The sequence below is a fragment of the Mus musculus genome, chromosome 12, assembly GCF_000001635.26.
Source record: "Mus musculus strain C57BL/6J chromosome 12, GRCm38.p6 C57BL/6J".
Taxonomy (NCBI): Eukaryota; Metazoa; Chordata; class Mammalia; order Rodentia; family Muridae; genus Mus; species Mus musculus.
In genome coordinates, this window is record NC_000078.6 from 55,492,939 (window position 1) to 55,510,925 (window position 17,987).

At 46.3% G+C, this 17,987-nt stretch overlaps 1 long non-coding RNA gene across 2 annotated transcripts; it reads left to right on the top strand.

The window, feature by feature from the left end:
* Positions 1–356: 356 nt before the first annotated feature.
* Gm36634 lies at positions 357–6,773 on the top strand. Of its 2 annotated transcripts, none has more exons than XR_381610.3 (3): positions 357–1,408; positions 4,843–5,012; positions 6,101–6,773. It is a non-coding gene; the product is annotated as a predicted gene, 36634 (long non-coding RNA). The 2 variants fall into 2 exon arrangements; XR_872767.3 differs by lacking the exon at positions 357–1,408 and adding an exon at positions 2,135–3,639.
* The last annotated feature ends 11,214 nt before the right edge of the window (positions 6,774–17,987 follow it).

A 17,987-nucleotide genomic window follows, 5' to 3' on the forward strand; every position in this document is an offset into this window, starting at 1 on the left:
GGGGTCCCAAGCTGCGCAGCTTCCAAGGACGCAGACCTGCTAGGCTGTTCCTCTTAGCGATTTGCCAGTTTGCAGGTCTTTTCCGGTTTTTGATCTTTTTGAAAACCCAAGAGTGGAAACGCTGGCTAGGTGCAGGGATTCGCTTCTCCTAAATTTCTGCGACGACGGACATATGAGTGGTTCCGGGGCCGGCTGTGTTTTGTCTGTTCCAGGCCCTTTGCAATGCAGGGACATTTGGCTGTCCTTCACTCCTACTCCATGAAGCTGTAAAAACTTTGGCATTAAAACAAACAAAACCACCACCACCACCAACAAAAACCAAGAGCTTGGAGAACCCCTAGATTATTTCCTAGGGGTCAATAATCTTGCCCCCCCCCCCGGGGGAGGGGCAAATCCTAGCTCCGTATGGGAACCACATTTTTCCCCAAGTAATGCAAGCTGTTAATCTTAGTAGAAGTTGTAGTTTCCTTGCAACCGCAACTGTTGCGTTCTTGCTGTCGGAGTTAACTTGTTGCAGAGAATGAAGCCGGAGCTTATTGTGAATGCCTAGCAGAGCAATTGACTTAGTGCCCTAGCCAAGGCTGGCCTCTCAAACATAGCTAAAAAAGTAACTGTGAGGTATCCTGCAGGAGGCTCAAGATAGTCCTAACACAGACCCCATCTGAAACCTGCTGCTTCTATCAGCTTCCTTGCTCCCAAGGGACCGCGGCATTATGGGTAGCTGCTCCCCCAAGAAAGGGATTTGGGCCTGTGAGCCTCTAGTTTAACCGGCAAAAGTACAAATGTTACTTCCACCCCACCCCTACTTAGGGAAAATTAAAGCAACGTGGATCAGAGTTTGTCAGACCAGATCCAGGAGGCCTCTCTAGTTCTGCATAGATTTCTGGTGAGATGTGAATGATCTTTTTCTTAATGAGCCTTATGTCAGCTTTCCTCTCTTTGGAATTCCAGCGCCTCCCCCTGAGTATGCATGTGAAGACACTGAGGGAAAAGATTCAAAATCCAGGAAAAACCAAAAAGCCTCCAGACAGTAAGGGCCAGGTTAAAGTTAAAACTTCCTCAGCGAATTCTCCTTTTCCTCTCAGTGGCAAGTTGGATCTGCAAGTGTAATTGAGTGGGACATAGTGAGATTGATCATGAGCAGGACATCTCAATTCCACGCTCTGCCTTTCATTAAATACATTAGTTGGAGAAGTCACTTAACCTTTTTTTTTTATGGTATACTTGCTTTTATAATAATAAGATTGGATCTGTGCTGGTGGGGTGGTTTGAGACAGGGTTTACGTTGTAGGCCCGGCTGGTCTGGATTTCACTGTGTTGTCCCTGTTGACATTGAACTGTTAGTAGGACCTCTGCCTCAGCTTCCCCCTGAGAGCTGGAATTGCACGTCAGTCCTGGAATATTTAAGGTACTTTGTGATATCAGATGGGCATCATTTGTCTAGAAATACACGTCTCTGCTTGGAAGTATGAGTGTGGACTTTTGGAAATATCACAGTATAAATTTTTGGAGGAACCCAGCTTCGTATGCATTATGGTTAGTTCTCAGAAGTAATATTGTAAGCTAGGTGCGGTTCCCATTTTCCTAAAGAAGAAAACAAAATACTTAGAGATGTACCCAGGCCCCCTAATGTCAGTTCGTCTAATTTCTACTACAATATATTAATCATTTTGGTAAAGTATATGTTAACCCTTGGAAACACCTTGCAAAAATGAGACCAAAATGTAGTATAATTTGGAATACACTAAAAGTATTTAGCCTAGTTTGAGGTCAATATGGGCAACATAAGACCCAGTCTTGAACAGCTCCCCAGCCCCCAAATCTGTCTTCCGCTTGGGAGATAAAGCAGAGGATAGGTAGTTTCTCATCTGGAGATAGTTCTTTAAAACTGCAGAGCAGGGCTGAAGGAATGGCTCAGCAGTTAACAGCACTAGCTGCTATTCCAGAAAACCTGAGTTTGATTCCCAGCACCTACGTGGTGTCCTGCAACTCCAGTCCCGGGAGATTCAGCACCGCCAGGCACCAAGCATGAGGGTGGAACACATACATACATGCAGGCGAAACATTCATATACATAAAAAATTAAGTAATATAAAATTTAAGCAATGTACCCTATTGTAATGAATATATATATATGAAGTTAAAGTTTGTAAAAAAAAAAGCCACAGTATGGACTCAAAGCCCCATCTATAAAGGATACTGCAGAAGGTGACTTGGGGCTGCAGGTATAAAATGAAGGAGTATGTATATTTATGCCTCCTTGGGCTGTCCCGACAGCTTCAGGCCTTGGCATCAACTTCGGTATTGTTTAGTGTGACACCTAGTGGCAGGAGTCAGGCTCAAGCATTTCTGGGCTGTCACAGAACCCTTTGAAAAAATCTGGGCGGTGCTGAGGCCGGCTGACTTGGCCCTCCCTGGGAATTCCCTAGGAGTTACCTTCTGTTTACCTGCAGCTCAGGAACACTGTTGACTTACTAAAGTGAGCCAACAGGCTTTCTTTCCATGCACGGCTCCATATAGCTTAAGTCAACAACACCACAGCTCAGCAGGATTGTGTGTGGACAGACAAGAAGGAAGATGTCCAACAATGAAAGGGTCTGGCTTCTTGGAGGCGGCAAGTGAACTTGTGGATCCTTCCATGCTTCAGTTTTCTCCTCATTGTCAAACATTTATCTAAGCTTAACACTTTTAAACTGTCAAAGCTTTACATCACTGTTTTGGAGACAAGGTCTCACCATTGGGTCACAGCCAGCCTTGACCTCCTGAGTGCTAGGATTGCAATCGTCCGACACTGTGCCTAGCCCTGTCTTGGTGTTTGTGAGCTCAGGGCTGGGGATGACCTCAGGGCCTCTTGCAAAGATGATAAACACATAGTTTACCACGAAACTACACCTCAGTCTTTTGTTTTTCCTTTTAAAGCAGAAGGCAAAAATAATATCTTGTACCTTGTAGCAACTTAGTGTAGGCTGGCCTCAAGAGATGACAAGATGGCCCCACAATGGTCCCGGACTGGCTATGGACTGAAGCTCCTCTGTGGGAAAGGGATGTTGTCAAGGCAGATGAGACTGGATAGTTCATGAATCCTCCTGGGTGAAACTAAACTTCCTCCCTCAAAGGAGCTTTTGTGCAAGTTCAACCAGGTGGTCCAACCTGCCCCACCCCATCCCCCATGGGCAGACTGGCTTGGGTCAATTGTTTTAGGCAATTATTCCTAACTTGTTTTAGTCCCAGACAGGAGCGCGCAGGAATGAGACAACCCATGCTGGTGCAGCTGGGCTGGAGAAGAGAGGAGCAGGAGACCTAGAAGGGGCAAGCATGGTAGAAATGCACAGTGGCCAGCCCTGATGTGACAGTGTGAATGCAGATGTGCAACTCTGTCTCTAACTCAGGCTTCTGTGGTGGCTAGCCTCCACCCTGTAAGACCGTGGAAGCTCCACCCCCCACCCCACTCCACCCCAGCTAGAGATCTTTTCCCACAGAAAGGCAGCTGTCAGGACTTCCATTTGCACTGAGATAAAAATAAACAGTCAAAGCCTTAGTGGGCTTCCTTTGCTTCAAATCCTACATTGTCATGGAGATCAAAGCCTTAGAGGACGTCTGCAGAAGTTCCTACCCACAGAGGCCAGGCAGGACTCACAGGTGAGGGTCTAAAGGAAGTAAAGGAATTTCATCAGTCTGAGGCAAGTTTACTTTTCCTTCCTTTGAGGTCAGGCCATGTGGCACGGATGCCCTTGCTGTTCGGTTTGTCTACCATTTGTTAAAGGAAGAAGAAGAAGGAAAAAAAAAAAAGCAATACTGGTGTGGCGGGAGTTTCCCGGTTTTTAAGACACTATTCCAGCCAGGCCTGGTGGTGTGAGTTTGTAACCCCAGCTACTCAGGCACTAGAGTGCAAGAGGATCAAACACTCAAGGCCTGCTTGGACTACCTAGATGGTTTCAAGGTCAACCTGGCCAGTGAGACCCTGTCTCAAAGTCATAAGTAAAAAGAGGCCTGAGGCGGAAGCTCACAGATAAAGCACGGACCTATCATGTAAAATAGTTCAAAAATATGAAAACGGAAGCACTTGGAGGCAGAGGCAGGCAGAGGTTGAGGCCAGCCTAGTTTACAGAATGGGTTCCTAGATAGCCAGGGCCACACAGAGAAACCCTGTCTCCAAAACCGATAGATAAATAAATATAAACAAACAAATAAGTAAATAAATAAGACAGTCCTAGCACTGAGAGGAGTGAATGGAAGCCTGGTCCTACCCCCTAACCAAGAAGCTCTTGGCAATCCATAGCCTCTGGCTAAGAGAAGATCTGGTTTCTCTAGTGGCGCACCACTGAGTGTATTAACCTTCACCCTCCAGGGCAGACCCCAGGGCCAGGGGTAGTTGGCCAATACAGCTAAAACTCCCTGGGTTTAAAAAACAAAATCCTAATTTTTATTATACATATATGGATATTTTGTCAGAATGTATGTCTGTGTAGTACCTTGTGCATGTACCGCCCACAGAGGCCAGAAGACTCCCTCCTAGGACTGGAGTTATAGGTGGCTGAGGATTGGCTTGTGAGTGCTGCTGCTGCTGGAACCCAGGTCCTCTAGCCGAGCAGCCAGGGGACCTAACCACTGAGCAACCTCTCCAGCCCTTTGTGTCTTTGTTTTTGTTTTGTTGCTGTTGCTGTTGTTGTTGTTGTTGGTGGTGGTGGTGTGTGTCCATTTAGAATGTGCAAGGCTGACCCTGGCAGGCAAGGTTAGAACTAGAGACTCTGAGCCCCGAAAACAGTTATTCCTTCTCCAAAGCCGGTTTTCAAACCTGCTTGTAAAACACAACAAGTCCAACATTGTTCTAATTTCTCACAGGAGGACTGCGTGTATCTACTTCGAAGTCTCGTTATTTCAGTCAACACCCGTGCATGGCTTCTGCTCACTGGGGAAGTTGCTGCAGGGGTAGGAGGAGACCTGGTGTCAGCCCTGGCCAGAACTGGCTCGCTCCTCTCTGCTTGTTGACAGTAACCAGGCAACAGGTTCAGGTGCGTAGGATTGTTCATCTCTGTTGTGTTCTGGGAGGAGAACTTGGGTCAGGAATGCAGTTGGAGGTTTGACAGCACATGGCTTCAGCACGCGCAGGTGCCTCTCCTGCTCTCAGGTGCAAATTTATTCTGAGTTTAATCAGGGGAGGAGGAGGAAGAGGGGAGGGGGAGGGGGAGGGGAGGGACAGGGAAGAGGCTGCGGCAGCAGCTTAGAAGTAAGGCAGACTGTACATAAAATCTGGCTGCTGCCAAGTCTTATGTAGACCAAGGTCCCTGCCTATGGGCAGCATCATTAGGAAAGGGGCCGTTGATCCTTCTCAGCACCAGGAACATAATAAACCCAGCCTACTTCCCCAAACTACCTGGACGGTGTCAGCCCCTCTCCCTCATGGTCTAAATTTGAGAAATGTTTTGGATACAGAGATTCAGAGTGCAGGTCACTGGGAGATTGCTTTAGGTTACAGAGGAAGAGAGGTTTGGCCTCAGCACCTTCCAGTGAGGAGCTCCAGGCCCCTCTGTTGTCTGAGACCGTTGTCTGAGTTCCCATCACTTGGGTGAGGACTCTGAGGCTACTGGGGGTCGGGGACCTGTAAAGTCAGAGCCTGAAAGCAATGCTCAGCTAGTTTTTACACACGGAAAGCAAGTCGGAAACAGACTAGGAGACTAGGAAGTCATGGCTGGAAGATTTGAGCAAGGAAGGCATACATTAGCCTGGAATGTTTTTTTTTTTTTTCTTTGTTGCTAGGCCTCAGCTGTTGGGAGTCCAGTCCCATGACTGTCATATTCCCTCAAGATAAGTCACTCAACTTGGCTCAGAGATGTTCATTATTTCCTATAGGCCAGGGCTGTTCCCATGCTAAAGTTCAGGGAATACTTTTGTTAAGAACATTGATATTTTTAGAAAGTGAGCTGAATTGAGGTATATCACTAAGTTATCTAAAGATAATTTTTGAAAACGGAGCCAAATTGTCGGACTGGGAGAAACAGAATACAATAACTGAAGTGACTTCAAAGGGTCACGAGGAAGCTGGGTGGGGTGTCAGTGTGGGCATGAGTCTTGATGAAAAATCTTCGTGAATTTGATGCAGGAAAGACCTGAAGAATCCCAGCTCCATGATCTTGAAGGACTCGGGCCCACCCCCAGGTTTCCAGGACATCTCGAGAGGAACAGAAACATGGGGGCACAGCATGGGGGTGTGCGCAGGAAGCAGAGGCACGGCTTACAGAGAAGCAGAGGTTGGGACTTTTCCTTGGCTGGCAAGATGAAATTCAGCCGCCAAGAGGCGCACAGTGCGCACCGTGCTGTCTGCAGCGACATCTTCTGGCCACTTTTGGAATAACTTTCCTTTGAGGAATTGTCTTTAAAGAACGGTTTAGGCAAAAGCCAGGTGGAGGATTTGTACTGTGGTTGTATCTAGGTGAGAGGAGAGTTCAGCATTTATCACAAACCCAAGAAAGCCCTCATTCTGCCTGGCAGAACTCCCCCTGAAGCCTGTAGCCAGTCAGCTCAGCCCACTGAATAATCAAACATCCTTGGTATCTATGTCCATTCCTCTGCAGGACAGGGTTGTCGATATGTAGCCTAGGCTGCCCTCGAACCTAGGATCCTCTTGCCACAGCCTCCTGAGTGCCGGCATTACATCGCTGGTCAGCGTCAACACTTGGGTGACAGGAACAGGCTACTGTGCTTATCTGTGTGTGTGTGTGTGTGTGTTTTGAAATTTGTTGTTGGGCTGGTGAGAAGGCTCAGTGGTTGAGAGTGCCGACTGCTCTTCCAGAGGTCCTGAGTTCAAATCCCAGCAACCACATGGTGGCTCACAACCATCCATAACAAAAATCTGGTGCCCTCTTCTGGAGTGTCTGAAGACAGCTACAATGTACACACATATAATAAACAAACAAACAAACAAACAAATAAACAAACAAATAAATCTTAAAAAAAAGAATTGAGAAACCATCAGTTACAAGCCAAGTTCAAAGTCAACTAATGTTACAAGACACCCAGACTCTAAAATATTAAAAAAATTGTTGTTGGTTTGTTTTCAATTTTGTTGAGTCAGGGTCTATTTCTGTAGACTAGGTTGGTCTGGAACCTACTACGTACCCTAAGCTGGCCCCCGGACTCACAACAATCCCCCTGTTTCGGTTCTCTAAGTGCTTGGATTAAAGTATGAACCACATGACCACCTCATTCTCTCTGTTTTAAAGGAAACTGAGGCTCAGAAAGTTGAGGACTCACTCACAGGCGTAGCTAAGAGATCTCAGGTCCAGGGTTCGAGTCCATCCTGAGTTTGCCCTTCCTGTGGTTTCCCTCCAGAACATCCAGTAGTTGGTTTTGTTGTTTGTTGCTATTTTATTTATTTTGTGAGTCTCACTGTATAACTCTGGAACTCACAATGCAGACTAGGCAGGCCTCACACTCACAGAGATTGCCTGCCATTATTTCCATCATCTCCCTGAGTGCTGAGATGAAAGCCAGTCACTGGGCTCCAGTTACAATGTCCTTTAACTATTATTTAAAAAAAAAAATAGCAAAGGTTATAGCATACATTATAAATTGTATTTTGGTTTTTTTTTTTTGAGACAGTTTTTTTTTTTTTTTCTGTGTAGCCCTGGCTGTCCTGAAAGTCACTATGTTGACCAGGCTGTCCTAGAACTCAGAGATCTGCCTTCCTCTTCCCCCTGAGTGCTGGGGTTAAAGGCATATTCCACCACACCAGAAATATTTTAAACATTTAAAGAATCAGTTAGTGGTTTAAAAACTGAATTCCTGGGGTTGATCTCCAGTATGGAATAAAGTCAGCTGTGACGGCACAGAGGTATATAACCCAGCACATGCGCTATAGAAGCAAGATAATCACAGATTCAGGACCGTCTTCATCTGCAGAGTGAATTGGAGGCCAGGTTCGGGATGTCTGAGACCCTGCCTTAAATTTAATTGATTAATTAGGTGGTACAAAAAGTTACAATTATACAGTGATACTAATGTTTCTGATACACATTTTATCTTATTCCCTGGGCTAGAACATCCAGTGAGCTGCAACCTTCAGGGACATCATGAATTCCTTAGCCAGCACCCATAGCTCTCTCTCTTCTGTGGTTTAGCCACTGCCGTTTGCTTCCCAGTGTCAACGCTGGTACTGGGAAGTACTAAGTACTGGGAAGTACTAAGTACCGAGAAGCACTAAGTACTGGTACTGGGAAGTACTAAGTACTAAGAGTCCAAGAGCCACCTCAGTCAGTTTACATCCAGAACCTTCCTTGCTTCGTGCACAGCCCTCTTTCCAGGGCCTCAAGTTCTTTGAAACCTGTCTTGGATGTGGGGCCAGAGTTACCCAGTTGTCCTGTTGCCCCGTTGCCCCGTCGCCTCGTTACCCAGAGCAGCTTAGTTACTGCCTGGGTGCCATTTTCACTTCACGTTAGGCACTACAGGGTGTTGGTTCTGCTGGGCAGGGCAAATGTTCTGAAAGCACGAATATCTCTTCTTTCTTTGTGCCTGTCATGACCTTTCCTTTGCCTCTTGTTTGTCATCCCATCACCTCATCTCTACTGGAAGTTATCTGCAAGGGCTATCTAGCCTGCTTCTGCCTTCAAGTGAGTAAATTGTCACCACCACCAGCCCAGCGCTGCCCCAAGCAGGCAGTGAAGGCAATTCGGAGGATAGTGCTAATCAAGGATGCCCCTGAGAATCCAGACCATCCTATTGTAAGCACCCTGGATTGGAACATGAGTGAAAGATGTTAGAGCAGAGGTTCTCAAAGCGTGGGCTACAACCCCTCTGGGACTGAATGGCCTTTCCACAGAAGTCGCTGCATATCAGGTGTTTAGATCACAATTCATAACAGTAGCAAAATTACAGTTACAAAGTAGCAAGGAAAACAATGTTATGGTTGGGGCTCACACAACACCAGGAACTATATTAAAGGGCTGCAGCATTACCGCTGCTCTAGAGGCAAGACCCTCTGGTACTGTCTCCTTCCTTCCTCTGTTGCCTGTGAATCATCTCCCAATAGGGGCCCAGGATTAGGGAGACTCCTTGGGCCTTAAGATGACATCCCAGGGCCTCACTTGTTGCCACTTTCCAGGACAAGAGACAAATAGGGGCACGGAGTAATGGCTCCACTGTTAAAGAGTGTTGCACTCACCTCATCCAGCAAGAAAAACGCAACACGGTTGGATTCTTCTCAACAGCCTTCTTTATTTCAGGAACACCTCGATGCTACGGGAACCCCGGAAACCCAGGGAGGACTGCTTGTATACACCCCAGCACTGGGGAGAGCTATGTGTCCTCCTGGGATTGGTCAATCTGCCGGCACTTTAATTTACATGCACCCACTCGGGAGGGGTTGGCCCCAGATTCGGGCTAGTGCCTGCGCAGTGGCGTTGTGTACGGGAGGCCAGCGCCATCTTTTAGGTGCCCAGCTGCCTACATAAGAGCACTTATTGCTTCCGTAAAGGACCCAGGTTTCGTTCTCAGCACCCACATGGTAGCTCACAACCAACCCTAACTTCAGTTCCAGGGGATCTGCTGCTCACTTCTGCCCTCCATAGGCACCAAACACACATGTGGTGCACATACATACACGGAGGCATAACACTCATATATATTAAATAAATAAATAAAAATAAGCAAAATTAGACTCTGCTTTAAAGAAACAAGAAAATGGTTTATTCTAAGCAGAATACAAAGGCAGAGTGTAGCTCAGGGGTAGAGCATTTGTCTGACATGTCCAAGGCTTTGGGTTCTGTCTCTGGTACTGAACAAAGACGTTCTTAGTGATGTGTGAGTGACTATGGCTAAGGAACAGAGTTACTCAAATAACAGAATACCATGGAGATGGTGGCATGAACTTCAGTCACAGACAAGAAAGTCGTGAATGAGTGTTTCTAAAGCACATGTGTGGGGTCTCCAGTTAGGAGTTGCAGCAAGGCAAACAGACCCAGAGGCCTGGAGGCTCCTTCCCTCCTCTTTGAGGGCTGTCAAGCTAGTGCTACTTTCTAAAGGTTTAGTAAAAGCCAAGAGGGGCTGGAGCTACAGTGGAGCACCTGCCTAGCTCTCTCATGGCCCTATGTTCGATCTCTCACACTGAAAGGAAAATGAAAAAAGCCAGGAAGATGTTTTGCCAGATGCAGAGGTTGATAGCAAATGGCCATTAAAAGGATTTAAAGATAACTGGAGACAATGTTGAATGAAAAAAAAGAGAGAGAGAGAGAAAAAGGAAGGTCATGGTTGCTCCTGGGTATGGTGGAGGAGAAAGATTATTACAGATATGTGGGAGATCGTAGCCAGAGGCAGACCCATCTGGGAGAGCCCAGAGTTGTCGTGACCTGGGTCATGGGGGGTGGGGAGGGGAAGAGAAAGGGGAAAGAGGGAAACCAGGTACAGCAGCCAGGAGGTCAAAGGTACCAAAGGGGCGGGTAACCAAAATGCCTAGATTATATAGGGAAGGGCATCAGGGAGAAGGGCAGCCCACCCCTGGGCTGGAGATGTTTAGGGTAGAGGGTGGAGTATGCCAACCATACTCTGTTACAGGTAGGGACCGGGAGGAGGTCAAGTGGTCAGGATCTTGAATACAGTTGTAGCTGCTCCAGTGAACTTCAGTTTGCAGGGAGAAGCTCTGGATATTTTACAATTATCCTCGTTGTATTTTACACTGTTTAAATTTTAGAGAGATTCTTGTTAGCCCAGGCTGGTCCAAAACTCAAGATTCTTTTCTTTCAGTCTTCCTCGCGCTGGGGTTACAGGTGTGCACCACCAAGTCCATCAGCAGAGGTTTTACCTCAGCAGGTCCTCTGCGGCAGAAATGTTTTGAGGCCAGCACATTGGGAAGGAGGGACTCAGATTAGGTCGGATGGTGAGAGGCCAGCAGGCAGGTCTTGGTACAGGCCATATATATCCCCTAGTGAGGTCGACCAGGTAGCCTTCCAGGTGCTTCCAGATACTTTTAGAAGCAGGGGAACTTCTAACAAACTATCAGGCTCAAGATTTGACCTAGCTTAGAAGTACACACAGATAAATGCAATCAGGTTCCAAGTGAGAAGCCCATTGGTATATGAAGAATGATTTTTGCTTTCTGATTAGATAATATCTACAACAATTTGTTTCCTAGATAGGTTTCCTGACAGGAAATCCTAGAGAAAAACGGAGGCAGTGGAGGCTCTGTTCGCTGAGCACAGACAACCGTTCCGATAGGATTTCTGGCAGGCGCTTCCGGAAAGGCTTTGTAAGGTGCCTAGCGTGGCAGCGTTTCGCTGTCTCAGCTTCAGGTCCAGCAGATTGAGGGGGCCTTCCTTGGATGACACGTTTCAGCAAAAGTGACAGTTAACATAGAGATAGACGTGCTGGGGCTGCTGTCTCGAGGGTCCTGAATTGGTGCTAAAAATGAGTGGAGATTCCTGGTGCAGCTCCCGTCTAACGACAGGCACAACGGAAGCAGCACTTAATAGGGAGCTCTGCTTTCCAGCCCTCCCCAGAAGAGCGCACAAATCTCCAACTTTATCACTTCTGCCCCGCAGGAAAAAGCTCCAGGCAACAACAAATTTGGAGCTTTTAAAATGCTGCCTCCCTTTTCTCTTTTTTTCTTTTCTTTTCTTTTCTTTCTTTTTTTTTTTTTTTTAGTTCAAGCACAAGTCTGTCCCTAACCGCCCAGAGATGAAGGGACGATGGGAAGAAAAGGAATGAGCGATAAGTCCTGGGTTGCTTGTCAGCACAGTCAGGAGAAAGCCAGTGGGTGAAGGCTGGGGACGAAGGCAGTAAGTAGGCAAGGCAGGGGGCGAAGGCAGGGGGCGAAGGCAGGGGGCAAAGGCAGGGGGCAAAGGCTGGGCCTCCTGTGGGGTACACAGGTGTGTACAAGTGCTTCTCCAGGGCTTGGTAGAGGGAGTGTGTAACAGTATTAGGCAGGAAAGACATGGTGAACATTCCTGGGACCAAATGGAGGTACTAAGACTGCACCCTGGAGGGTCGCAGAAGGCGAGATAGTTCTAATGGCGACTGTGGTCAGGCAAAATATTAAATTGTGGATTTAAAACCCTTGGGTTTTCTGTTTTTTTTTCCTTCCTGCCCCCTTTACTTTCTTTCCTCTTAGAGAGACAAGAGTTTCTCTGTGTAGTCCAGGCTGTCCTGGAATTAGCTCAGTAGACCAGGCTGGCCTCGAACTCCCAGAGAGTCACCTGCCTCTGCCTCCCGAATGCTTGGATTAAGATGTGTGTCACTACTCACTGATGACATTTTTTTCACTCTAGATTTGAATTGGCTCCTGGGGACTTTCTCTACCCCATCTCTGTATGTGGGTGTCTCATCTCTGCCCCACCCTTAAGAAGATGTCACCTGCAGGTTACTTCCTCCGGTCTGAAACTCTTTTGGGAAAGGAATATTTTTTTTCTTGTTGCCTAGAACCTTAGACTAGGAAAGATTGTCAAGATGATTCCCCCCCCCCCCCGCCCTGCCTCTTTTGTATCTAAGCGACCATCAGCACATCAGCATCCCCCTCTTGTGTGCAGCTGTGCCTAACGACTGCTAAGGATTGAAATTAGTATCTAGTGAGCCACAAGACCCTATTTCCACTCCAGAGGAGGTCTTTGTGAAAGCTGAGTTTGGGTGTGGTCGTGTTCAATTTAAATTAACTGAGAAGAAAAGGAGACTGGATGATGTCTCTTGTCTTTTGCCAAGTGAAACAATCCCGAGGGTGGAGACTCTGAAGTATCTGGAGCAGGGCTAAATGGGTCAACACCCTACACTCCTAAGGAGAAGCACCCCTAAATGTCAGCCCACAATGACAAACTCCTTAATGGCACTTTGGTGCCGGTCAGCCCTAACCTCTTGTCTCTACCAACACAATGAATTTTATGGCCCAGTCTTTACACAAATCACTCTGTGAAAATGATAGCACGAGTAATAACTGCAGACAGTTGCAATTATCTAAATGTCTCCCTATTAGCCATTGGATTGGCTAAGGCCTGGTAATCAGATCAGAGTGAATGCTAATTGAAATCTAATAGGGCTTACATCCATGTGAGTAGGTATCAGAATTTGATTTCAATATTGTTAAATTACATACAGATGGAGCCCATCAAGCCACACTAAAAATAAACATTGTAACTTCAATAGCAAAAAAAAAAAAAAGATGGATGCTTTCAATAAAGTGATCAATCCAGGAACGCGTTGGTATCGCGCTACCGCCACCTACTGGCACTTCTTGGGACTGCTGAGACGATCTTTCTTGAATGCCATTTTTTTTTTTTTTCTAACACAGATAGGAGTTTCTTGGGGCCTTCCTTTCTTCCTCCCTCCCTCCCTTCCTTCCCTTTTGTTTTTCTGAGACAGGCAGGGTTTCTTTTTGTAGTCCTGGCTGTCCTGAAACTCAGAGATCCACCTGCCTTTGCCTCTCCAGTGCTGGGATTATGTCACCATGGCCAGCTTTAAGCCTTTTATTGTTAAGTGTATGTGTGTGTGCACATGTGTACCTGTGTGTGTGTTACATCTCTTCAGAGGTTTATTTCCAGTTGAGTGCTGAGAGGAGAGAAAAATAGAAGAAGCCCCTGCTAGCCACGAAGGACTGCCTTTGCTGTGCAGGCTCTTGGGGAGAGCGCTTACAGTGTAAAGTCTCTTAGATTCTGCCTTTAGTCTTTCCTCATGCTGAAGAGAGTTTGGCTAAATAGAATATAACTTTCTCTGTCCTGTTGAATGTGTGAAGCTTATGCTCCTGGAATGTGGAACGTAGCGTGGGTGTGGGTGTGGTGACTGAAGTACGTTACCAGATTTTACCAACTACACAGACATTTAGAGGTAATATGTCTGTATACTGGATGTGGCTCGAATTAACCCTGTAGGTTTTGTTATTGTAATTTTCTTATTTTACTTTTCAAAAACATTTATTCTACGTGTGTGTGTGTGTGAGTGAGTATGTGAGTGTGTGTGTACCTGAGCTTATGTCTGTGTACTGTGTGTGTGTGTGTGTGTGTGTGTGTGTGTGTGTGTGTGGTGCCCGTGGAGGTCAGAAGAGAGTGTCTGAATCCTTGGGACTGGAGTTAAGACAGTTGTGAGCTACCGTGTGGGTTCTGGGACTCAATCCCCTATCCTCTGCAAGACCAACCAGTGCTCTTAACCACTGAGTCATCTCTCCAGACCAATTTTCTTAAAAGAAAAACAAAACAAAACAAAAAAACAAAAACAAAAATTAAAACAACAACAAAACCAGGATCTTACTATGTGGTCTGGAACTCACTATGTAGCTCTAGAATGTCCCATCTCCCCAAGCTTCTTAGAAGGATTACAGGTGATTACAGGTGCATACCACTGTGTTTGGCCTGTGTGGTGTGTTCTTAAGCTACCCTGAACAACAATGAACCCAGTGAGAATATAATGAAACCATTTCAACGGGCTGAATAAGACAAGTAAAGGCCACGAGAAATGTTTAACGAAGTTTATAACACAGCTAAAATGAGCACTTTAATGCAAGGATTCCAGCATGTACTAGGCAGAAAACACCCTACCCCGCCCCTACCGGAGACCCCGCCCCTACCCCAGCCCTACTCCTATTCTTACCATCACTTCTACCCATCCCTACCCTCACCTCTACTCCACCCCTATTCCACCTATACCCCACCCCTACCCTACCCCATCCCTATGCCAGTGTCTGAGTTCTAATACTAAGAAATCCTATCTGTGTTAGGTCACATGGGCTGAGGTGAATTAGGGCTGTAGGCGGAGTTCAAGCTTCTGACCTAGTGACCTTGATTTGGATCAAGTATCCTGAATGATCCAGACCGGCCCGACACCATCAGTAGGGTCTTTTTAGAAGAAAGAAGGGAGCAGAAGAGAGACGGGAAGTGTGGGTGCGGTGTTGCTGTTTGAAGACGATAGGGTCACCTGGATGAGAGTTCCCAGAACGCGCACGCGCACACAGCTTTGCTGACGCCACGGCTCTAACTTAGTGAGACTCACTTCTGCTCATTTGACTAGGTCTACTGTATGTTATTTGTTGATGGTAAGTAAATGTTTGCCACGGTAGCAGTTGGGAAGTGACGGGAGGGGAGGGAAGATGAGACGGCATGGGACTGCATACTGGAGGAAAATCCATATAAATCCTTTGCCCAGTCAGTGCCTTTGCTGAGCCCTGGATGTATTTTGTGTTATTGGTTATTAGGTGTTTGTTTACAGCATGTACACAGGCAACCAAATTTTATACATGAATCCCCAATGGATGCAAATTACATCAGAATTATGCATACAATGTAACAGGCCCCAGACCTTAGTAGGTCCCCAGGCTTTAGCACAGCTGACTCCATGCTGGAAGTGTCATTCAGGCCTTAAGACTCAGCACGTGGAAAAAAAAGCCGGGTGTGGTGGCGCACGCCTTTAATCCCAGCACTCCGGAGGCAGAGGCAGGCGGATTTCTGAGTTTGAGGCCAGCTTGGTCTACAAAATGAGTTCCAGGACAGCCAGGGCTATACAGAGAAACCCTGTCTCGAGAGAAAAAAAAAAAAAAAAAAGACTCAGCACACGGAAAGCACCACCCACCAAAACCAAAACAAAGCCCTGATCCCTCAAAGTCCCCAGTTCTGGGAAAGTCTCTAAGCGTGCTCACCTTTCTGCTTGTTGGCTTTTGTATTACTGCTCTGGCTGCAGTTCTTGTTAACTGAAGTATGTGAACTTAGAACATGGTTTTTGTTCTTAAAAGCTTACCCTGAGAAAGGCTCACTACACTGTACAGTGCTACAGTGTGGTAGCCGGCTGCTAACTAATAGACTTTCCATTGGGCTAAACCCAGACTTCTCTGGAGGATAGCCCATGACAGCAGTGCTTTCAGGGGGCTCTTCAGCAAAATCTACCTTCTCTACTCACATCAGGTGAAGTGGTTCCTGCCTCACAGGTGACAGCCCCACCCTCCAGAGAGAGAAAACAGACCAGGTTAGTGGGATTATCCTTGAAGTACTAGTCAGCAGCTGTAGCTGTAGGTTAGTCAGGTTAAATCTGCTTATTAATCATGATTATCAGCTGCCAGTTATTGCTTTAGTAAGTTTTTTTGGGGATTACTTGTATCTAGAGCTCCAGAGAATAAGCTACGGCTCTCATGTCTGCAGCTGGGATTTTCTCCATGGGAATCCTCTATAAGCTCTTGTTTCCAATCCGATGTCAGTGGTTTTAGAGCCTGAAGCAGTGGTGCGAGCCTGTGGTCCCAGCACTTGAGAGATGAAGGCGGTGGAATCTGTAGGGCTGACCTTACACATTACCTGAGCCTCGATTTTAAAATAATTTTATGCTCACCAGAGTTTTTTTTTTTTTTTCTTTTTGCTGTTTGCAGAGCTTCCCTGCGTCCTTCACATAGCTTCTTTCAGTGATAGTACCAAAAGCAGCACGGGTCAGCAAGCCGCTCAGGGGTTGGTAGGTGCGTGAGGTCCTGGGTTTGATCTCAGTAATGAAATAAACGAGCTAGCTAAATAACACACACCATTCCAGCTTTCCAGATCATCTGAGGGTTAAGTCAAAGACTACAGTGTTGTTCGAGACCAGCAGTCTTCTCTGGTTCAAGGTTAGCAATAACCACAGAGCTGGTCAGAGTTTATAGCTCTTACATGTCCTAGGTTTTTGTGACACAGTCCTATGAAAAGTTTCCAAGCATGTAGATTTTCATATTATGAGCAGGGCACAGAACTGTACCTCTTGCGCGCACCCTGACTCGCCAGCAAGAAGAGATGCTGCAACAGGATCCTTCAGCACACATTTATTGGGAGAGCTTGATTGCAGAGGCGAAGAGACCCCAAGCCCAGAACTGGTGCTACTTATATAGGCCTAGGAGAGGCGTGTCTCACACCCGGATTGGTTATGCATGGGTTATGCTTACCACCTCATTTGCATGTCTCACATCTGATTGGTTAACATGTCTCTCATCTGATTGGTTAACTTGTCTCTCATCTGATTGGTTAATTTTGGTTAATTCTCAAAACCTCATCTTGGCAAAAAAAAAAACAAAACAAAAAAAAACTTTACTGCCTATGTATGCGTGGTGGCCAGCAGAAGCCAGCGCCACCCTGCAACGGCACATGTGGCTTCCCACATGTACTCTCATGCTTGTCCTGCTCTTGAATTGGTACCCTCCCGGTTCCTAATTCCTGGCAAGGATGGGTCTGTCTTCTGTCACTATAAGTTTGCCATTTTGATCCTGTTCTGTGAATAACTTTAAGTGGTATGTAAATTTTCAAGATCAGCTTTCTTCTTGTAGAGTGTAATGCGCTTGAAATTCACTCAAGGTCTTGTGACTGCTTCCTTCTTATTAAGAGGTAGTGTTTTAGTCAGGGTTGCCATGAGAAACTCTGTGACCAAAAACAGGGGAGGAAAGGGTTTCTGTGGCTTACACTTCCACTGCACTGTTTGTCTTAGTGTTTTGTTGCTGTGAGGAGACACCAGGACCAAGGTAACTCTTCCTTTTTAAAAAAATAAAATAAATCAGATCCTATTACAGATGGTTGAAGGCCACCATATTGTTGCTGGGAATTGAACTCAGGACCTCTGGAAGATCAGTCAGTGCTCTTAACCGCTGAGCCATCTCTCCAGCCCCAAGGTAGTTCTTATAAAGAAAAATATTGCATATAGGGAAACGTGGGGTTGAATTAAGACAACAAACAGAAACATCTGGGACATTGGCAGTGCGCACCAGCTTCTGGAGGAGAGAACTGTTAGAAGACGTGTGGACAATGCCAGAAAGAAAGGCAGATTCATTTAGCCAACAAATACTTATTGGGGCCTTTTTCTTTTCTTTTCTTTTCTTTTCTTTTCTTTTCTTTTCTTTTCTTTTCCTTTCCTTTCCTTTTTGTTTGTTTGCTTTTGTTGTTTTCATTTGGTTTGTTTTGAGACAGGGTTTCTCTGTGTAGCCCAGGCCATCCTGGGACTCGCTCTGTAGACCAGGCTGGCCTTGAACTCACAGAGATCTACCTGCCTCTGCCTCCTGAGTGCTGGGGTTAAAGGTGTGCGTCACC